Raw genomic sequence first — 21,857 nt, 5'->3', positions numbered from 1 at the left:
GACTCTTCCAGAATGTAATATAATTGGAATCATACACTACGTAACCTTTTCAGACTGGCTTCTTTCACTTAGGAGTATCTATTTAAGGTTCTCCCATGTTTTTTCTTGGCTTGGTAGTTCATTTCTTTTTATTACTGAATAAGATTTCATTGTGTGTGTACCACAGTTTATCCATTCACCTATTGAAGGATATTTAGGTCACTTCTAGTTTTTGACAATTATGAACAAAGCTGCTATAAATATTTGTGTGTGGCATATAAACTTTTAGTTCTCCTGTGTAAATACCTACGAATGTGATTGCTGGGCCATAGGGTAAGACAGTGTTTAGCTTGGTAAGACAATGTTTAGCTTTGTAAGAAACTGCCAAACTTTTCAAAAGTGGCTATACCATCTTGCGTTTCCACTAGCAATGAACGGGAGTTCTTTTTGCTTGACATCCATGTCAGCATTTAGTTTCATCAGTTTTTTAAAAAATTTTAGCCATTCTAGTAGGTCTGAGGTATCTCACTTTTTAAAAATTTTGTTTTTCAAGACATGACTTTTTTGAAGGTAAATGATAGGGTTTTTTGTTTTTCGGGCTTTTTTTTTTTTTTTTTGACAAAACCTTTAAAAAATAAACTTTTTTATTTTGTAATAAGTTTAGATTTACAGAAAAGTTGCTAAGATATAGCACTCTGTATACCTCTTATCCAATCTCCTCTATTGTTAATATCTTACATGGTACATATGTCAAAATGAAGAAACCAACATTGATGCATTACTTTTAACTGAACTCCAGGTTTTGTTGGGATATCTGTAGTTTTCTATTCATATCGCCTTGCTGTTTGAGGATCCAATCCTGGGTAACCTATTGCATTTAGTTGTCATCTCTCTTAGTCTCCTTTGGTCTTTGACAGTTTCTCAGTCTTACTTTGTCTCCACGGTCTTGACAGTTTTGAGTACTAGTCAGTTATTTTGTGGAATATTCTTCTTCCGCGTTTGTCCCGTGTTTTTCTCATTATCAGACAAGGGTTATGTGTTTTTGGAAAGAATGTCACAGAACACCATCATTTCTTATCAAGGGACTATATGATATCACTGATGATGTCAACCTTGAACACTTGGTTAAGGTAGTGTTTGCCAGGTTGAGAAGTAAAGTTACTATTTTTTCCTTTCTGTACCTATTCTTTGGAAGTGAGTCTCTGAGTCTGGCCAATCCTCAAAATGGATGGGCATAAGTTCTGCTTACCGAGGGTGGAACAGTATCTACATAGATTGTTTGGAATTTTGTAACAAAAATTTGTCTGTTCTCCCCCATTTATTTTTGTATTTAACCAGTTATCTATATAAATATGAATATCTGTTTTATAATCTGGTTCTGTGTTATTTATTTTAGCTCATTCTGAGCACTTTTCTGGGAGAGCAAGATGCTCCAGACCGATCTAGTATTTTCCCCATCCCAGCCGTAGACTCAGCCCTGGTTCCTTCTACGAGACTGTGATATTTATTGATAGAAACCAAGATCTAGATGCGCTTATTTCTGGTGTCATTGTTCCGAGGTCCTCTCAGTAAACATCTGGGTATGTTTGTATACTAACTCATGCATATGCACACATATATAGTTGTTTTATTTATTTCTGTCTGTATTAAGCTAAACATGATTTCATACAGGTCTCCAACTTTCCAAGGAAACTCATGTCCCAAACAAATGTCCTCTTTGTGATATGCTTTTTACTGAGCTCTTTCTTTTTTCTTCCATAACTCTTTTTAAGTGCCACAGAAAACATTATTTTCACTTAATTGGTAACAGCAGTTGCTTATTCCTGGAATATGATCTTTGTTCAGAGATGCAAAGTATAAATTCTGACTTTGTTGGAATGGTCAGACATTTTTGGCATAAATATGATCTCAGATAAGCCTTGGTGACCTCTGTCTTTTCAAAAGTGATTTTTATTTTATTAAGAGATTAGAAACTTACTTCTTCAATATCTTGATTATATTTCTTCTTGTTGTTTTTTAGTTGCTTAGTCGTGTCCGACTCTTTGTGATCCAATAGACTGTACCCCACCGAGTTCCTCTGTCCATGGGATTTTCCAGACAAGAATACTGGGGTCGGTTGCCATTTCCTTCTCCATCTTGATTATATTTCTTAGAGGTTATTAATTAAAATGAGCTTAAAATTCTTTCTATGAAGATGAGGAAAAAAGTGGAATAGTCTCAAGTATGTCTTGAAAATGTGTGTTTAATCAGTTGTCTTTTTTTCAATCGTAAGACTTAAAGATGCATTTTATTTATCTGAAAGTTAACTGCCAGGAAATAAACCAAAAAAGTCTTCTGCATTCTAAATTTTATTGACTTCCTTCAAGTAGATCCTGCTCTTTATGCACAGTTTCACCTTGCTTGCTTCTTTAAATCAAGAGCTAAAATTAGATAGTACTGCTACAAGTTAACTAGAAGTGTTAGTTTGATCAGGAAGTTTGAGGAAGGAAAGCTACAGAACATTAAAATTCAAAACAGCCATACTGGAACCACTTGATTTTGATACAAGATTCCCTCATAACTCTTTGGCAGTACATCTTGAGGGTATTGCTACATTGATTGCTCAAATGGATTATCCTGAAAATTTTAAATAATTATCAGTCGATTTTGTTTAAGAAGAGTGTGAAGCTTATGTATTTTCTTAGATTTATTTTACATGGAAAAAAGTTATATAAAATAATCGGTATTTCAGGGACAAACCTCTAGCAAACTTGGCTATCTAGAACATCTTATTCTCTAATTCATTTTGCTGTTTTATTTCTTTTATGTATTTATTTGCAATGTTTGTTTTTCATCATTTCATGTCCTTATTCATTTGCTATATGAAGTCTCTCATTCTTGTGTTTTAGGTGTCTTTTTCAATACTGTAATTCCACACTTTTCTTTTGGCCCTTTCTTACGTGATACATTCCTTTTAAAAAAAAAAGAAAGCCTCATGAAAACCCCCAGTCCTGAACTAGCATGAGTTCTTCATTTGTGAGTAAAGATCAAATCCCATATCAGAAACCTCTAGGCAGTAAAGGAAAACAGTTTTTTATGCTTTAGAGGACTGCCTGCTTATTTTGCCCTACATTTAATATGGGGAATTCCTCCAAGTGAAATATGGATAGTCTCCTGAGTAATATAAAATGACATTTACTTGTTTGAGAGGTGAAAGTGTTAGTAAGTCATGTCTGACTCTTTGTGACTGGTGAAGTTCATCTGTCTATGGAATTTTCCAGGCAAGAATACTGGATTGGGTAGCCATTCTCTTCTTCAAGAGATCTTCCTACTCCCCCAGGGGTCAAACCCCGATCCCCTGCATTGCAGGCAGATTTTTTTTTTTTTTTCTTTTTAACCATATGAGCCACCAGGGAAGTCAAAAGTCTGGTGCTCTACTGATTGAGTTATCCAGGCTTTACTTGTTTAACTTTCAGTAAATCTGCTTTCTGTAGGATAAGAAGGAATAGATTGCTTATACAACCAACAGACTTGTTTTAAATCAGAGACTTGCCTTACTCGGTCAAGAACCCTAAGCTAACTTAGGCCTTTCTTGAACCAGAAGATTAAAGTGTAGGTTTGATTAAGTCTGAAGACAGCATATTAAAAAGCAGAGACATTGCCAACAAAGGTCTGTCTAGTCAAAGCTATGGTTTTTCCGGTAGTCATGTATGGATGTGAGAGTTGGGCTATAAAGAAAGCTGAGTGCTGAAGAATTGATGCCTTTGAACTGTGGTGTTGGAGAAGACTTGAGAGTCCCTTGGACTGCAAGGAGATCCACCCAGTCCATCCTAAAGGAAATCAGTCCTAAATATTCATTGGAAGGACTGATCTGAAGCTGAGACTCCAATATTTTGGCCAACTGATGTGAAGAACTGACTCATTTGAAAAGACCCTGATGCTGGGAAAGAATGACGGTGGGAGGAGAAAGGGATGATGAGAGGATGAGGTGGTTGGATGGCATCACTGACTCAATGGACATGAGTTTGATTAAGCTCAGGCAGTTAGTGATGGACAGGGAGGCCTGGCGTGCTGCAGTCCATGGGGTCGCAAAGAGTCAGACACCACTAAGCAACTGAACTGAACTGAAGTCTGTCTAAGATCTCTAAATGACTCTGAGATGATGCTTATAATAATAATATAGTAAAGATAGCTACTGTTTCTTGAGTGCTTGCTGTTTGCCATGATGGGTCTTCCCTGGTGGCTCAGATGGTAAAGAATCTGCTTGCAGTGCAGGGGACCTGGATTCAATCCTTGGAGTCGGGAAGATCCCCTGGAGAAGGGAATGGCTACCTACTCTAGTCTTCTTGCCTGGAGAATTCCATGGACAGAGAAGCCTGGAGGGCTACAGTCCAAGGAGTCACAAAGAGTTGGACATGACTGAGCAACTAACACACAGTACTACTTCCTTGCATAAAGTCCCTGGCTTTGTATGATCCGACCCTTTTTAGTCTGCCCAGCTTCTGTTTTGGCCACAGAAGTTGCAATTCTTTCTTTATCTTGCCTAGCTCTTGTCAGCTTTCACCCAGGTCCCTGAAACATTCTCTTGTTATATCTAGTCATTGTGGCTAGGTCTGGCTAATCACTATTAATTTCCTTTAGTTCTCAGCCTAAATATCACTTTCTCAAGGAGACCTTCCCTGACCCTCCAGTCTAGATTAATTGCCTCTGTTACACCCTCATAGTACATTGCCACTGGGCTACTGTATTTCACTTCCTGTACTCAGTATGTAGCTAAGTGCCTAATACAGAGTAACATCTTATGATCTCATGCTACTCTGTATTAGGCACTTAGCTACATACTGAGTGTACTTATGTGGCAGGGGAATAATACAGGTATTTGGAGGTATTCTTAACATATGTAAGGCAAAATCTCATTTTCACTTCAACAGTTCACCGTGACAATTAGCTGAATCACATGAAGCAAGTTATTTAGCCTCTATGCCTCGGTTTTCTCATCTGTAAAATGGAATAATAACGCCAATCTCAGAGTTATGAGAAATAAACGAGTTAATGTATGTGAAGTGCTTAGGATACTGCCTGGCACGTAATGAATGCTCTGTGTATTAAATAAGGAACCACATGAAGATGGTACTGTAATGATGGGTGATAAAACTGAGACTCAGCTAGTGTGTGACAAAGCAAGTGCTAGAACTCAGATCTTACTCCAGCAGCCAACATGACGGTTTTGGTTGAATTTAATTTTGACTAGAGCGCTCTACAATAAGATTCATTGCAAGCAACTGCTCTCCTGCCATGACTTTACCAAACGAATGATCTAAAATTAAAATTTCCTTCTTTTAATGGATTTCATAATCAAAATTCTTAGTAGGTACTAAGAAAACAGTGACAAAAATCTTATAAATTTTTGAAATCTATTACTTAATAATTTTTCACTTCAAAAAAGCGTTTGCTTTAGAATTCTATTATATCATGTTTTCCTTTCACATTTTAAATACATTCCGCATGCAAAATTTTATTTATAAACTCAGAACACATTTATTGTATATTTAAGAGTTCTATAATTTGATGAAATTGTACTGTTTTAGGAATTATGTGTTAGAGGACAAAGCACTCTGCTAGATGCTGGGGCAATAAGATTCAGATCTCTCTTTCAAGGGAGATACGATGTCCAAAAAATACTAAGGGGAGGAAGTGAGGCTTATGGGATATGTATAGACAGATTCAGCTTCAAGGTGCCAGGCTGGAATTTTAAAGTTTTAGAGCTTTTAAAAACATTTTGATAGAAAATATTGAAGCTTGTTCATTAAAATAAAAGACAAGTCTATGTATTAAAATGAAAAGTAAAAATTCTTTAGCTAGTCCCATATACATTCTTCTAAAAATAGTCATTGTTAACAATTTTCTGTGGATCCATCCAGAAAATTTTTATGTGCTTTCAAACATGTATTAGTTTTCTATGACTACCAAAACAAATGACCACAAATTTGGCAGCTTAAAACAATGATAATTTATTCTCTCACAGTTCTGGAGTTGAGTCTAAAATTTAGGGTGAGTAGGAGTTTGGGGTTAAAATATACACTGTACTATATATACATAAAGATAACCAACAGGGAACTATACTTGTAATAACCTATAATGGAAAAAAATATTTTTTGTATCAGATCAGATCAGTCGCTCAGTCGTGTCCGACTCTTTGCAACCCCATGAATCGCAGCACACCAGGCCTCCCTGTCCCTCACCAACTCCTGGAGTTCACTCAGACTCACGTCCATCGAGTCAGTGATGCCATCCAGCCCTTCTCCTCCTGCCCCCAATCCCTCCCAGCATCAGAGTCTTTTCCAATGAGTCAACTCTTCGCATGAGGTGGCCAAAGTACTGGAGTTTCAGCTTTAGCATCATTCCTTCCAAAGAAATCCCAGGGCTGATCTCCTTCAGAATGGACTGGTTGGATCTCCTTGTAGTCCAAGGGACTCTCAAGAGTCTTCTCCAACACCACAGTTGAAAAGCATCAATTCTTCGGGGCTCAGCCTTCTTCACAGTCCAACTCTCACATCCATACATGACCACAGGAAAAACCATAGCCTTGACTAGACGAACCTTTGTTGGCAAAGCAATGTCTCTGCTTTTGAATATGGTATCTAGGTTGGTCATAACTTTCCTTCCGAGGAGTAAGCGTCTTTTAATTTCATGGCTGCAGTCACCATCTGCAGTGATTTTGGAGCCCAGAAAAATAGTCTGCCACTGTTTCCACTGTTTCCCTATTTCCCATGAAGTGGTGGGATGGGATGCCATGATCTTCGTTTTCTGAATGTTGAGCTTTAAGCCAACTTTTTCACTCTCCACTTTCACTTTCATCAAAAGGCTTTTGAGTTCCTCTTCACTTTCTGCCATAAGGTTGGTGTCATCTGCATATCTGAGGTTATTGATATTTCTCCTGGCAGTCTTGATTCCAGCTTTTGTTTCTTCCAGTCCAGCGTTTCTCATGATGTACTCAGCATAGAAGTTAAATAAACAGGGTGACAGCCTTGACGAACTCCTTTTCCTATTTGGAACCAGTCTGTTGTTCCATGTCCAGTTCTAACTGTTGCTTCCTGACCTGCATACAGATTTCTTAAGAGGCAGATCAGGTGGTCTGGTATTCCCGTCTCTTGAAGAATTTTCCACAGTTTATTGTGATCCACACAGTCAAAGGCTTTGGCATAGTCAATAAAGCAGAAATAGATGTTTTTCTGGAACTCTCTTGCCTTTTCGATGATTCAGCGGATGTTGGCAATTTGATCTCTGGTTCCTCTGCCTTTTCTAAAACCAGCTTGAACATCAGGAAGTTCACAGTTCACATATTGCTGAAGCCTGGCTTGGATAATTTTGAGCATTACTTTACTAGCATGTGAGATGAGTGCAATTGTGCGGTAGTTTGAGCATTCTTTGGCATTGCCTTTCTTTGGGATTGGAACGAAAACTGACCTTTCCCAGTCCTGTGGCCACTGCTGAGTTTTCCAACTTTGCTGGCATATTGAGTGCAGCACTTTCACAGCATCATCTTTCAGGATTTGGAATAGCTCAACTGGAATTCCATCACCTCCACTAGCTTTGTTCGTAGTGATGCTTTCTAAGGCCCACTTGACTTCACATTCCAGGATGTCTGGCTCTAGGTCAGTGATCACACCATCATTATTATCTGGGTCGTGAAGATCTTTTTTGTACAGTTCTTCTGTGTATTCTTGCCATCTCTTCTTAATATTTTCTGCTTCTGTTAGGTCCTCATCTTTGCATGAAATGTTCCTTTGGTATCTCTGATTTTCTTGAAGAGATCCCTAGTCTTTCCCATTCTGTTGTTTTCCTCTATTTCTTTGCATTGATCGCTGAAGAAGGCTTTCTTATCTCTTCTTGCTATTTTTTGTATACACACACACAATTGAATCCCTTTGCTGTATGCTTGAAACTAACAACATTGTAAATCAACACTTTCAGTAAGAATTTTAGAAAAATTTAGGATGAGGCTTCCTGGAGGCTGATACTGAGGCACGGCCGTGTTCCTCCAGAGGCCCTGGGGCGTGCCCGGCTCTCGCCTCTTCCACTTCTGGCGGCTGTCAGTGTCCCTTAGCTTGTGTCACATCCCTCCAGCCTCTTACAGTCTTGCTCGTCTCTGTCTTCACATCACCGTCTCCTCTGAGTATGTCAGCTTTTCATCAGTCTCCCTCTTGTAAGAATACATGTGGTTGCATTCAGGCTGACTCAGATGATCCAGGATGATCTTCCCATCTCAAAATTCTTAATCACATCTGTGGAGACCCTTTTCCTAAATGAAACAACATTAATAGTTTTCGGGGATTACAGCCCAATATCTTTGGGGGTCATTATCAGCCTACCACCAATGTGTATGACCCTCTTTTTATATTTTTACTAAACACACAAAAAAGGAGTTAGGCTTCATATGCTAGCTTCCAAAACTCTTTTTAAAACTTCATAATAGATTTCCTCCACAGGAGTATTTAAATATTTTCTCCAGTCTTCTTTATCTTTTTTTCTTTAAATACCTACAAAGCATTTTGAACAGATGAGTGTCTTACTTTTTAAAAACTGTAATATTTTTTAAAAAGTATATGACATAAAAATTACCATCATAATTTTAAACTAGTGGTTACATTCAGTTGTTGTGAAGCACATCTCCAAAACTTTTGAATCTTGCAGATCTGATACTCTGTATCCATTAAACAACTTTTCTTTTCCCCTTTCCCTGGCCGGTGATAACCACGATTCTATTGCTATGAATTTTACTAGTTTAGTACCTCTTGTAAGTGGACTCATACAGTATTTGTCTTTTTGTGGCTGACTTGTTTCACTTAGCATGATATCCTCAAAGTTCATCCATATTGTGGCATGTAACAGGATTTCCTTCCTTTTTAAGGCTAATACTCCATTGTGTGTATTTACCCCGTTTTACTTATCCATTCACTCTTTCTCTAGTGGACGTTTGGGTTGCTTCTGCGGCTTGGAACATGAGTGTAAATTTGAGCCCCAGTTTTCAGTTCTTCTGGAGATATGTATACCCACACTTACCCATACACTTAAAAGTGGGGCTGCTGGATCATATGATAGTACGATACTCTATTTTTACTTTTTTTGAGCAACCCTCCATACTGTCTTCTGTAGCTGTTGCACCATTTTACAAGCCCACCAACAGTATACAAGTGTTCCAATTCCTCTACATTCTTACCAACATTTGTTATTTCTGTTTTTTAAAAATTTGTTTATTTGATAGTAACCCTTCTATTGGATGTGAAGAGATAATCCCATTGTGATTTTGACATGCATTTCTCAGATGATTAGTGATGTTGAACATCTTTTCATATGCTTATTGGCCATTGATATATCATCTTTGTTGTTGTTCTTATTCAGTCACTAAGCCTTGTCCGACTCTTTGTGACCCCATGGACTGAAGCATGCCAGGCTCCCCTGTCCTCCATTATCTTCCTGAGTTTGCTCAAATTCATGTCCTTTGAGTCAGTGATGCCATCCAACCATCTCATCCTCTGCCCGCACTTCTCCTCTGCCTTCAGTCTTTCCCAGTATCAGAGTCTTTTCTAATGAGTTGGCTCTTTGCATCAGGTGGCCAAAGTATTGCAACTTCAGCGTCAGCCCTTCCAGTGAATTTCAATAAATATGCAAAATACTCATCTTTGTAGAAACATCTATTCAAGTCTTTTGCCCATTTTTAATTGGATTATCGGAGAAGGCAATGGCACCCCACTCCAGTACTGTTGCCTGGAAAATCCCATGGATGGAAGAGCCTGGTAGACTGCAGTCCATAGGGTTGCTAAGAGTTGGACACGACTGAGTGACTTCACTTTCAATTTCCACTTTCATGCATTGGAGAAGGAAATGGCAACCCACTCCACTGTTCTTGCCTGGAGGATCCCTTGGACGGAGAAGCCTAGTAGGCTGCAGTCCATGGGGTCACATGACTGAAGAGACTTAGCAATTGGATTATTTGGAGTTTTGTTGTGGGCGTTCTTGATATTCTGTAGATATTAAACACTTATCAAATAAATGATTGGTAAATATTTTCTTTCCTTCTGTAGGTTATCTTTTTACTCTGTTTATTTTGTCCTTTGATAAACAAAAAGTTTTTAAGTTTGATGTAATCCCCATTGGCCCTTTTTGCTTTGGTTGCCTGTGCTTTAGGCATCATATCTACGGTATCATTATGCATTCCAGTGTTACAAAGCTTTTCCTCTATATTTTCTCCTAGGAGTTTTGTAGTTTTAGATCTTACATTTAGATTTTTAATGACTTCATATTAGTTTTTGTGTATGATATAAGATAAGGGTCCACCTTCATTCTTTTGCATGTAGCTATCTGGTTTTTCCCATCATTATTTGTTGAAGAGACCATCCTTTCCCAACTGAGTGGTCTTGGCAGTCTTGTCAAATAAAGATAATTTTACCCTATACGCAAGGGTTTATTCGTGGGTTCTCTATGCTGTTCCATTGGTCTATTTGTCTTTCTGCTATTACCACACTGTTGTGATCATTGAGGCTTTTTAATATGCTTTGGAATCAGGAGGAGTACTGCAACTTTTTTTTTTTTTTCAAAAATGTTTTTACTATTCAGGGTCCTTTGAGATTCCATATGAAATTTAAAATTAATTTTTCTATTTTTACAAAAAATGCTGTTGGAATTTTGATTATGATGAATCTATAGATTATTTTCAGATATATGGAATCTTAATAATACTAAATCTTACAGGCCATGGATATGGGATGTCTTTTTGTTTTTATCTTCTATAGTTTCTTTTAGCATTGTTTTATAACTTTCAGTGTACAAGTCTCATCTCCTTGGTTAGGTGTATTCCCAAGTATTTTATTCTTTTTGATGTTATTTTAAGTGGAGTTGTTTTCTTAATTTTCTTTTCATGTTTTTCATTGGTGGTATATAAAAACACTACTGATTTTTGTGTGTTGGTTTTGTATTTTGCAAAATTCATTCATTTACTGAATTCATTTCTGTTCACAAAATTTATTCATTTACTGAATTCATTCATTCTCACAATTTTCTTTTGTGGAATCTTTTAAGGTTTTCTAGATATAAGATTATGTCATATGCAAACAGATGATTTTACTTCTTCCTGTTTGACTTAGATCTCTTTCGTTTCTTCATCTTGCCTAATTTCTCTGCGTAAGACTTTTTTTCCTGCAGAGAACATTAACTTTCAATTCTATATTGAATAGGATTGTTAGCACAAGCATCCTTGCCTTGTTCCTACTCTTAGAGGAAAGCTTTCAGTTTTTCGCTCTTGAGTATGATGTTATGTGTGCCCAGTCATATCTGTTTGTGACCCTTTGGACTAGAGCCTGCCAGGCTCCTTTGTACATGGGATTTTTTAGGCAAGAATACTAGAGTGGATTGCTATTTCCTTCTCCAGGGGATCTTCCTGACCAAGGGATCAAACCTGTGTATCCTGTATTGCAGGCATATTCCTGCAGGCACATTACCTGCTGAGCCATTCGGAAAGTACCCCAAGTATATTAGCTGTGGGCTTTTCCTAAATGGCCTTGATTATATAGTTTCTTTCCTAGTTTGAGTGTTTTTATCATTGAAGGTGTTCAGTTCAGTTCAGTTCAGTCGCTCAGTTGTGTCCGACTCTTTGCGACCCCATGAATCGCAGCATACCAGGCCTCCCTGTCCATCACCAACTCCTGGAGTTCACTGAGACTCACGTCCATCGAGTCAGTGATGCCGTCCAGCCATCTCATCCTCTGTCGTCCCCTTCTCCTCCTGCCCCCAATCCCTCCCAGCATCAGAGTCTTTTCCAATGAGTCAACTCTTCACATGAGGTGGCCAAAGTACTGGAGTTTCAGCTTTAGCGTCATTCCTTCCAAAGAACACCCAGGACTGATCTCCTTTAGAATGGACTGGTTGGATCTCCTTGCAGTCCAAGGGACTCTCAAGAGTCTTCTCCAACACCACAGTTCAAAAGCATCAAGTCTTCAGTGCTCAGCTTTCTTTATAGTTCAACTCTCACATCCATACATGACTACTGGAAAAACCATAGCCTTGACTAGATGGACCTTTGTTGGCAAAGTAATGTCTCTGCTTTTGAATATGCTGTCTAGGTTGGTCATAACTTTCCTTCCAAGGAGTAAGCTTCTTTTAATTTCATGGCTGCAGTCACCATCTGCAGTGATTTTGGAACCCCCCAAAATAAAGTCTGTCACTGTTTCCCCATCTATTTGCCATGAAGTGATGGGACCAGATGCAAAATGTCCCATCCTCTTTAATTTTTGGGAAAATTTGGGAGGATTGGTGTTAATTCTTCTTTAAATGTTTGGTAGACTTCTCCAGTGAAGCCACTTGTCTGGGGCTTTTAATGCATTACTTTCAATACCATTCTAGTGATGGTTGATAGTGAAAGTTCAGCAGTTGGTGCCCTGAGTACAGGCTATAGGAAGGCCTGCTCTGTATGTGATTCTGATTATTTGGTGTCACAAATTGAGATAGATGTGACTAGATGACTTAGTAAGTCACTTTTCAGTACTGAGTGTTAGGAGAAGGAGATACAATTCAAATTTCTGACTTTTTGAATGAATATTTTTACTATTTACTTTCTTTGCCATGCATAAGTAGCTGCTAAGTACATTTTTGCTTTTTGAGTGATTTGTGTGAATCTCTACTTTTTGAATCTGGGGAGAAAATATTTTCTACCAAGGTATAATGCCTGAAAAAGGAAAATGATAGGGGAACCCACATTTTTGCAAACTATGGTTTTGAATTATCACCACGTTTGAGATACTAGCATAAAGCAAACTACCATTCCTTTGTTGTCATTTAACCAAGGGCCAAAGGGAATGGGACTGTGAGGTTTTTACCACTGAAGCAAAAGCACTTTCCACACATCTAATGTAAGCCGCATATATCCTGGTACTGAAAAATCTGGAATTGCAAAAGCCTGCTGTTTATTATATATAAATCATTGTTGTGGAATACTGTTCCATAAAATCTGTTTTATGCGTGAGAATACTAAAGCCCCCAAAGATTAAATGACTTCCATAAGGTTTCACAGCTAATTAAGTAGAGCAGGGATTTGGGGATATAAAAAGGTTCTCCAAGTTTCTGCCTGAACACTATAGTTATAAGATTTTATTAGCTAGAGGCAGAGCTTCTCCCCCCCCCCCCCTTTCATTTTGAAACTCATGGGATATTTAGTATTTTAAATATAATAAGTCATTTTTGTTCAGTTCAGTCCTTCAGTCATGTCCGATTCTTTTCAACCCCATGGACTGCAGCACACCAGGCCTCCTTATCCATCACCAACTCCTGGAGTTTACTCAAACTCATGTACATTGAGTTGGTGATGCCATCTAACCATATCATCCTCTGTCATCCCCTTCTCCTCCTGCCTTCATTGAGTCAGTTCTTCACATCAGTTGGCCAAAATATTAGAGTCTCAGCTTCAGGATCAGTCCTTCCAATGAATATTCAGGACTGATTTCCTGTAGGATGGACTGGTTGGATCTCCTTGCAGTCCAAGGGACTCTCAAGAGTCTTCTCCACAGCAAAAGAGACACAGATGTATAGAACAGTCTTTTGGACTCTGTGGGAGAGGGAGACGGGGATGATTTGGGAAAATGGCATTGAAACATGTATAATATCATATAAGAAACGAATCGCCACTCCAGGTTTGATGCAGGATACAGGAAGCTTAGGGCTGGTGCACTGGGATGACCCAGAGGGATGGTATGGGGAGGGAGGTGGGAGGGAGGTTCAGGATGGGGAACACGTGTACACCCGTGGCAGATGCATGTTGATGTATGGCAAAACCAATACAATATTGTAAAGTAAAAATAAATAAATAAGAGTCTTCTCCAACACCACACTTCAAAAGCATCAATTCTTCGGTGCTCAGCTTTCTTCACAGTCCAACTGTCATATCCATACATGACCACTGAAAAAAACCATAGCCTTGACTAGACGGACCTTTCTTGGCAAAGTAATATCTATGCTTTTTAATATGCTGTCTAGTTTGTGAATTTTCAAAAAGAAACATTAGTATTCCTACCCCCAGTTTAAGAAATAGATCATATCAATATCCTGTGCACCCTTCCTTGACTGCATCTCTGCCTTTTCTGCTTTGCTGTTTTCAGGATATCATCCTCATACTTGTCTTTTAAATTTACCTACAAATGTATGTATCCCTACACAGTATAGTATTTGGGTTTGAATAATCATAATGATCTGATCTGATGTTGTTCAGTAACTAGCTATTTTCTCAGCATGGTGTGTGAAATTATGCATGTTTTAACTAATAGCTGTCTTCATTTATTTTCACTGCTGTATGATATCTTTTCTGTGAATATACTATAGCTTATTTATTTGTCTCCTATTAATGGGATTTTTAAAAATTGAGATAGAATTCACACAGCATAAAATTTATTCTTTTAAAGTGTACAGCAGCTTCCTAATATATTCATATAGTTGTGCAGCCATCACCACTATCTAATAGCAGAACATTTTCATCATCCTGAAGAGACCTCATACCCACTAGTAGTCACTCCCCTTCCTTATTTCCCTCCCTGCCCTCCCACCCCTAGCCCTTGGCTCTGTCTGTCTCTGTGCATTTGCTTAACTTGGACATTTCGTATCAACGTAATCATACAATATGTGGCCTTCTGTGTCTTGCTTATTTCACTTACTACAGTGTTTTCAAGGCTAACCCATGTTGTAGGATATATCATTCCTTTTTATGGCTGAATGATATTCCATTGAATGGATAGATCACAATCTGTTTCACCTATTTATCTTGATAGTGATAAAATGATAGTGACTGTTGATGGATAGGCCACTCTGGGACTATTATGAGTAATGGTGCTGTTACCATTTATATACAAGCTTTTGTGTGGACTTTCAGTTCTCTTGGGAATGGGTTGTTGATATCAAATATTTTCGAAATTGGATGTGCCAGTTTGCATAACCAACAGCGGCATTTTGATGTGATATTGGAAGTAGTATTTATTTTTTATAATATTTATTTATTTGGCTGTGCTGGGTCTTAGTTATGGCCCCTGGGATCTAGTTCCCTTACCAGGGATCAAACTTGAGCCCCCTACATTGACAGTGTGGAGTCTTAGCCAATGACCACCAGGGAAGTCTCTGGACATAGTATTTATAATGAATTTCCAAACATTTTCTTGTATGTGTCCTTTTTGTTTCCTAATGAGGAGAATTATACTTTTGCTAAAGATGTTAAATAATACTTGCTATATACATTGTTGATAAATTTTATTTAGGCTCTGGAAACTCTTGTCTGAATGTTACAAGTTTGATTAACAGAAGTATACCTAATGTATTTAGTTACTAGTAGTAGTTTTTGTTAATTCTTATAGCTCATTGATCCAGAAAAAATTACCAGATATGACTACTTTTGGATGGGATTTGAAAGAGTAATTTTCATTGATATTTCCCTTTGAAAGTATTATAAAGTAACATTTAAGATTCATGTCAAGTGATCAATGATTCTTCATAAATAGAAGACTAATGACACACCATTAATATTAAGTTGCAGAAAGAACTGATTGTAATTGATAGGTATAAAAATACAGATCCGTACTGAAAATCAGTAGTAAGTAATAATCCAGTTACCCTTGACTTATTGTTAGTAGAAGAGCATGCAACAACAAAAAAAAAGAAAAAAAAAAGATACAACAAAAAAAAAAAAGAAAAGAAAGAAAAAAGAGCATGAAAGGGTTCAAAGAGACACTTTAGAAACCAATTTGACAGTTACTTATAAAATTAAACATGCACTTACCTTATCACCCATTTTTCCCACTCCTGGATATTTGCCCAAGAGAAATAAAAAGTTATGTTCATATAAAAATTTGTAGCTGTTTGGGTTTTTTATCTTTTTTTTTTTTTTTGCAATTGCTAAAAACTGTAAACAGTCCACATGTCCTTCAGCTGGTAAATGGATGAGCAGAATGTGTTAGATCATATAAGGGAATGTTGCTCAGCAATAAAGTGAAACTACTGACATGTGAAAAACACGGATAATCTCAGTTGTGCTAAGTGAACAAAGCCAGACTCAAAAGACTACACACTATCTAGTTCTTTGTACGTGACGTCGTGGAAAAACCAAACCTGTAGGAGCAGAACACTGATCAGTGATGGTCTGGTGGGGAGGCTAATTACAAAGAGGCACAAGAAAGTTGGTGGGGCTTGTAGAGATGTTTTTGACTATGGTGATGGATACATGATTATGTTTCTGTCAGAGTGCATAGAACTGTGTATTAAAGAGTGAAGTTTAAACTGACACAACATTGTAAATCAACTCCAAGAAAGAATTTTTAAAAGTAAATTTTAGTATATGTAAGTTACACTAAAGAATTTTAGTATATGTAAGTTATACCTCAGTAAACCTGACTTAAAAGCTCTTGGGTTGGAGGACCTCTTCTCCCTCTAATCCTCAGTTAACTTCTGACAGCTAGGAGGAACACAGGGAGCAGTCAGTGGGAAGGGGCTATTCATTTACTTTTTAGTGGAGGAATGTGATAGAAAAGGTCGACAGTATTTGTTGAACATTATGTATCTTATTTACTACTTATGTTCAGCAATTAATTCTAGGCACTTTTAAGTAAAAGAAACTTAACTTATTTAATTCTCCTAATTATCCTAGTAAGGTAAAAAATTCCTCATTTTACAAATAGAAAACAGAAGCACAAAGAGGTAAGAGTTTTTGTCTAAAACCACACAGCTAATAAATGGCACAGCCAGGATTTGAACTAAGCATTCTGACTCCAGAGTCCTCGCTCTTAATCACTAACTTGGCTTCTTCCCTTCACTGAATATGATCTAATAAAGAATTCCAGTTAATGCTTAAAACTTTCCCCCCTTCACTCTGCTGCTGCTGCTAAGTCGCTTCAGTCGTGTCCGACTCTGCGCGGCCCTATAGACGGCAGCCCACCAGGCTCCCCCGTCCCTGGGATTCTCCAGGCAAGAACACTGGAGTGGGTTGCCATTTCCTTCTCCAGTGCATGAAAGTGAAAAGTGAAAGTGAAGTCGCTCAGTCGTGTCCGACTCAGTGACCCCACGGACTGCAGCCTACCAGGCTCCTCTGTCCATGGGATTTTCCAGGCAAGAGTACTGGAGTGGGTCGCCATTGCCTTCTCCCCCTTCACTCTGGCTATGTGTAAATAAATATTTTCCTTAATCTGTGCTTGATTTGTTTCAGGAAAAAACATTACAATGAAGAAGGATTTTTTAAAAGCACAAGAAATAACCACTTTTCTGATAAATGAATTATCATTTTCCCATATTCTCTTCCATATATAATGTTTGCTGAATCATTTCCTAAACAGTTTCAACTTTGCCCTGGAGAATACTTCTTTCTGGTAATTTGTTTAATTGTGAAGGTTTTACATGTCCAGTTTAGTCTCTTTGTGGTTTATAGAGAAAAGGACACAATAACCGAAATATTTTGGGCTGTGACATTGGGTGAGATATCTAATTATTCAGGAATATTTATATAAAATGTCTTTGCTTTGGGACAAAATACATAAATCTGATTGCACTGAGTTGTACAATCAATGGATTTTTTCTCTCTAAATTTTTAATTCCGTAGTAAGTGCAGCACTGGGTATTGTCCATTTGTATGTGAACATGCACGTGTATACTCACTGCACTAGGCTTATTGAAGTTACCTGGACTCCTTTGTCAAATAAGTGTTGGTCATACCGTTTGTGTAAATACTTACTGAGTATTCATTTGGTATCATGTACTGGGAGAAAAGATGAGATACATTCCAACCATTGCCTTGAGGTGCTCACAGTCTAGTGGGAAGGCTGATCTACTACACTGCTCTCAGAACAGTGTGATAAGCTTGATACAGATAGAATGCAAGAAGGTCTTAATTACCTAATTCAAAAGTATCATTCACAGTTAAATGCACTTTGAAATGAGGTGATTTTTTTTTCTTTTTTTGCAATTCAAAATCAGACTGTTCTAATCTGAATCAGCTTCATGGCAACCTTAGCCTAGAATTTTCTACGACCTTCAGAATAAGGGTAACCTGGGTCTGCTCCATATTAGAGCAGTCTTTGTGCCTGTCCTTTGGAATTGAAATTTCCACTTGAACTCCTATTTGGGGTGGAAGATGTTCGGGCACTTATGAATGGTCTTTTGTTGTTGTTCTTTAGGCATTAACTCTTGTCCAACTCTTTTGTGACCCCCTGAACTGTAGCTCGCCAGGCTCCTCTGTCACTGGAATTTCCCAGGCAAGAATATTGGAGTGGGTTGCTATTTCCTTCTCCAGAGGATCTTTCTGACCCAGGGACTAAACTTGCATCCCCTGCATTGGCAGATAGATTCTTTACCACTGAGCCACCAGGGAAGCCCATAAATGGTTTTTGGCTTTACTAAATTGATTCCTGTATAGGTTTAGGGGTGACTTAAGGTTTTAATAAGGTATGCTTATTTATCAAGATTAGGTGAAGGTATGCTGGGCTGGATGACTTAGGAGCTGGAATCAAGATTGGCAGGAGAAATATCAACCTCAGATATGCAGATGATACCACTTTAATGGCAGAAAGTGAAGAGGAACTAAAGAGCCTCTTGATGAAGGTGAGAGAGGAGAGTGGAAAAGCTGGCTTAAAATTCAGCCTTCAAAAAATGAAGATCATGGCATCCGGTCCTGTCACTTCATGGCAAATAGATGAGGAAAAAGTAGAAAGAGTGTCAGATTTCATTTTCTTGGACTCTAAAATCAACATGGACAGTGACTGCAGCCATGAAATTAAAAGACGCTTGCTCCTTGGAAGAAAAGCTATTAAAAAGCAGAGATATCACTTTGCTGACAAAGATCCGTGTAGTCAAAGCTATGATTTTTCCAGTAGTCGTGTGTGGATGTGAGAGTTGGATCAAAAAGAAGACTGAGCACCAAAGAATTGATGCTTTCAAACAGTGGTATTGGAGAAGACTCTCGAGAGTCCCTTGGATAGCAGGGAGATCAAATCAGTCAATCCTAAAAGAAATCAACCCTGAATATTCATTGGAAGGACTGGTGCTGAAGCTGAAGCTGAAGCTCCAGTACTTTGGCTACCTTATTTGAAGAGCTGACTCATTGGAAAAGATAATGCTGGAAAAGATTGAGGGCAAGAGGAGAAGGGGAGGACAGAGGATAAGATGGTTAGATGGCATCACTGTCTCAATGTTTGACATGAGTTTGAACAAATTCAGGAAGAAGGTGGAGAACTGGCATGCTGCATTTCATGGGGTCACAAAGAGTCGAACACAACTTAGTGACTGAAGAACAACAATACAGGCTTAATAAATATATAAATCTCTTCCTGACAGTATAAAGGAGACACGAAATGCATACAGACCTTGTAAGTTGAGATTGAGGAAAAATTCCTCCTATGAAAAGAAATTTAAAATTCTCTAATAACCTACAGAGAGATCAGAGACCATTACTTAACTCCCTGAGATTTTAGTCCAGTTTCTACTACAATTTTCTCAAGAACTCTTCATATTACATGGGCTTCCCTGGTGGCTCAGATGGTAAAGAATCCACCTGCAATGCAGGAGTCCCAGGTTTGATCCCTTGGTTTGGGAAGATCCCCGGAGGAGGGCATGGCAACCAATTACAGTATTCTTGCCTGAGAATCCCATGGATAGAGGAGCCTGGTGGACTACAATCCATGGAGTCACAGAGTGGGACACGACTGAAGCGACTTGGCATGCACACACATCCATCTTCTGTCGTTGTCTAGGATTCCTCGTTGTACGGAAGAGAAGGAAGTCAGTGAAAGGGTGAGGTGAAGCAGTGCAGGCTCTCAGAATTCTTTTCTGTGCCTTTGAGTTGCCATTTGAAAAATGCTAACTGCTCGAGTTAATAAGCAGTTAGTGGAATAAGCCACTAACATAATGGGGGCTATATATTTACCCTGAAGCTTTGTTTCCAGCCGCAATTTTTTTCACCTCTGAAGGAGGCATTAAGATTGTGATAGTAAGAACAGGTCACCTCCTTTGTTTCTGGAACATTATCTGTGTTGCCACACACAAAAGAAGAGGTCCACACCTAACCGAAGTAGAGTGTTCCTAGTTGGCTCTTCACATCAGCGTCTCGCCTTGAAAGCCCTGTGGGATGGAAGGAGCGCCCGCCCAGTGCTGCAGACCTGAGCACAGGTGTGTGCGGCCCCTTTAAGCTGTCGGTGTGTGCTGGGCGGGGGCCGGGGCCGGGCCGGGGTGGGGCGGGCACTCTGACACAGCGCTCTGGGCCCCGCCCCCGAGGAGGCGTTTCCCAGCGGCCCTCCGCACCAATGCTGCCACCACCCCCGCCCGCCCGGTATTCCTGCTGATTCCGCCTCGAACCGTAGGGCTGCGACCTCTCCCTGCTGGGGAGCGTAAGTGTCAAACTGCGGGCGAGGGTCAAGCATCCCGCGCCCATGCCGGAAGTCCTGGTGGACTATACAGGGGACTTTCCTGGCCTATCAGAGGCTAAGGCGGCGAAAGAGCGTAAACAATGCCGGCTGCAGTGAGCTAAAGCCTGGGGCATCTGCTCTGCTTCTGGGTGGTGACAGCGGCTCTAGGGTGCTGGTTTGGATATGCAGTGGTTGAGCTGTGCCCACAGCCTAGCTTTGCCCCAGTCTGGTTCCTGCTTGAAATGAGAGGATTGTTTTTGCCCAGTATAATCCCGCTGAGCTAGATGGGTGGAGCTGGAATCTACGGTCCTGGGCCTTGGGTCCTTAGCCTGGCATTTGGAGACCTGGCAAACTCTGAGATGAGTAAGGATTAGATTTTCAGCTATCTTGGTACAACTGAGCGGTAACTCTCAAAGTAGACCTAATTCACAGCCAGGTTTAGCTTTCTGTCTCCCCAGAGGCCTGTGTTGCTATTGAATCCCCCACTTTTGGAGACACTGACAGTGATCATCTATTGAGGAGAATCCAGTTAACCTTTCCCACTGATATGAATAGCAGAATGAAAGAGTCCGCTCTTTTGCCCCTCTCTGAAGGAGTTGGTGGGAGGTCACCATCTCAGCTCTAGTACAGCAAGCCCACCCAAGTTTGTTGAGATAACCTACTAGAGGAGCAGTTCCCATTTCTGGCCCCATATGCAAAATACTCCAAAAGAGGGTAACACTTGTCCTTGTTAATGAGAATTACCTGGAGGCAGTGCAGTTTTTTTTAAGTTAGAGGGGAAGTTTTGTCATTTTTGTTACTGGCTACTTAAGTGATGAGATTTTGTCTGGCTTGGCCAAGTAATACGTTTTTAAATTTTCTATGACAGTTACATAATTGTTATACTTCTTTAATCCAGTTGTCCTTCTTAGACAGTTTGAGTAAAGATTTCTGGGCATGTATGTGTATTTTGTCTTATCTTTGTTTTATAATTTCCTTTTTTTTTTTTTAAGCAAGTTCACATCATTCTTTATTAATCGTTCAGAGGGGTTTCTTTTTGAGTGGGGGGAATTTTTCCTCAGACTTCCCTCAGACTCATTCTGTGCTTCTGCAGTAATATTTCCTTAGACAGAAGTCAGGAGTCCAGGAATGGTAATCAGATCCAGATCTCTTGTATCGTGATAGTGAAGAGCTTTTGTAGGTCAAGAGCTACATAAGATAGTTTGGGAGCTAGCCATAAGATAGTTTCACTGCCGTACCTTCTGCCCAAGTTGGAAGCTAAAACAGTATGTTGAGTAGCTGTATAAATGTTCTCATTAGCTGTCATAGTGCAGGAATTTAAAGTAAAAGGACACTCACTATACAAGGACCCTTGAGTGATGGGGAAGAATGGTGGACTGAGAAATAGGAGATACAGGTTCTGCCCCAGGTCTAACATTACTGTATTACTGATGACTTTCTCTCTCAGTGCCTTGCTTTTAGCTGGTTCATGAAAGAGAAAATGCA

The 21,857-nt window shown here is 39.1% G+C and overlaps 1 protein-coding gene across 4 annotated transcripts in view; it reads left to right on the top strand.

Annotated features, from left to right (window-relative positions):
* The window catches only part of CKAP5 (cytoskeleton associated protein 5), a 105,171-nt gene that overhangs the window by 5,170 nt on the left and 78,144 nt on the right, over positions 1-21,857 (top strand). The window contains exon 1 of one of the 4 annotated variants that reach the window (XM_019975166.2): positions 20,255-20,354. The exons of the other annotated variants lie outside the window; for them this stretch is intronic. The gene's annotated coding sequence lies outside the window, so the exon portion shown is untranslated. Of the gene's footprint in view, positions 1-20,254; positions 20,355-21,857 lie in introns of those variants that run through there. 4 annotated transcript variants of the gene reach the window in all.

This window comes from Bos indicus, chromosome 15 (genome assembly GCF_029378745.1).
Source record: "Bos indicus isolate NIAB-ARS_2022 breed Sahiwal x Tharparkar chromosome 15, NIAB-ARS_B.indTharparkar_mat_pri_1.0, whole genome shotgun sequence".
NCBI classification, from domain to species: Eukaryota; Metazoa; Chordata; class Mammalia; order Artiodactyla; family Bovidae; genus Bos; species Bos indicus.
Note: the sequence above shows the minus strand (reverse complement) of the source record. Positions and strands in the feature narration are given on the sequence as shown.